Genomic DNA, 1,936 nt, shown 5'->3' with positions numbered 1-1,936 from the left:
ATCACGCATTATCGGTTACGAAACGATTTTTGATTATATCAGATTGCCACTAAATGATTATGAAGCACCATTTTCTTTTGTTAGAATCATAGCTTCTCTAGTAGAACTTTGCCAAAATGCATATTTCTTTGTACAAAGCCTTTGATGGGCCTGTATGTTTACCTTCGGCAACATACAACCCTATTTTTAAGCCTACCTGAATTGACAATATGGCTGTCTTTGAGCACAATATCGAGGAGTCTTGGGCAACGACTCGGCTTGCTTTATAATTCAAAATTTTCATCTCTTTGTTCACGGAAATGTACCGCTTGACTCTTCCTCTTGTCGTGGTATACCAGAATAGGATTCATAAACATTTTTATCGTCTGTTATCATATGTAAAAATGCATTAAAAGTCTAGTATAAAGGCTATAAATAAACATCATAGGCAAAACGGCCTGAGTCAATTCCAATACCAACCGCTATCACAGAAACTACGATATTAAAGTTAGGCAAAACAAACACTTCATCTAGGTTCAGAGCTGAATATACTTTTAAAGTGAACTAATCAACGGTAACTTTTAGCATTTTAATAAAAAAAAGCTCAAACATACGAATGTTTGATTATTCCAATTCCTTTATTATAACGCTAAATGGCATAAATATTAACGTAAATTTATGTGGGCAGGGTGGTATCACACGTGCCTTTAGTACCACATGCATGATAAAATAAAGAAGCTTTTAAAATATGGTATAGCCTCGGCCTTTTCGTCGATACGCGCTTCTTTCGTTGAGCTGATTTTTTAGTACCTTGACGTTTATACTTTCATCAATGTTTTTATGTATTTTGCATATTGTTGTATTGCTGGCCGGTTGTGTCTTTTTTTTTTTTTTTTTTTTTTGTTAAAGTACTTTTTTTTGAGATACCATAAAGAGTACGATAGACACGTTTGCGCTTTCCGTTTTGAACTTGGAAAAGGCATTTTATTGCAAAGATTTATACCATTCTTTGTTTAAAAGCGAAGGTACTAGCTTCTTGTCGATGCTCATAGCCTAAACGTGAAAGTAAACTCAGTTACCGAATTATTTGAATGATTACAAAGTTCATCGAGGCATGATCCATCGTTTGTCGAATCCAGCACAAAACTAGGGTTACAAACAAAGGCGTTCAAAGATACACGGTTTTGACATTGCTTCCCATTGGCCCGCATAGCTCGAACTTCATGTAATACGAATTTCTCTCTCGGACAAATGTTTTGGCATGGCACCAAGATATACAATGACGATGTCTAAGCTAACCCAATTGACCGTTGGGGAAAATTGCCCCATTTCCGGGTCCATTGAATAAAAACAAGAACCGGAACAATCTAACTTTTGTTGCAATGCTGGAGCAAAAGGAATAGGCTCACTAATGCGGAACTAATATTACTCAAATATGTAACGAAGTAACAAAATTCAATATGAGCATATTGAAGCTCGAGCATTCGCATGCTAGTGAGAATCCTTTTATATTAGAATATATATATATATATATATAAATATAGCTAAAGAACGGGCTAGTCTGCCATATTTTCGACTTGAATGTTGGTCAGTGATAGTTTAGCGAGCGAATAGAGACACGTGTTGGTCTAGACTTGGATACGAACATGGACATGTTTAGTTTCGCGTTGCAAGTCAGTCGTATGATGAATACCTCGGACGTAAATCTCGAAACATTAAAATCTGAATCTAAACAAACATCGTTTATCGTTGCTGATTAACTTTTCTCAAGCTAAACCGACAGGTCTAAATAACATAATATGAATATATCGACCATTTTCGAGCTGAATTGCGAGGGTGATTGAGCCGCACGTTTAAGATGTCAGCCTACAAGTATGTAATCCTTTCTTTCGACATTTCCCCTTGCAGGTCTCTGTCACAACAAAAGTGATTAACATTTACAGGCTACGGCTGCAGC

The sequence above is a fragment of the Varroa jacobsoni genome, unplaced genomic scaffold (assembly GCF_002532875.2).
Source record: "Varroa jacobsoni isolate VJ856 unplaced genomic scaffold, vjacob_1.0 contig01929, whole genome shotgun sequence".
NCBI classification, from domain to species: Eukaryota; Metazoa; Arthropoda; class Arachnida; order Mesostigmata; family Varroidae; genus Varroa; species Varroa jacobsoni.
The sequence above is the reverse complement of the archived record's forward strand: the minus strand, read 5'-3'. Positions refer to the sequence as shown.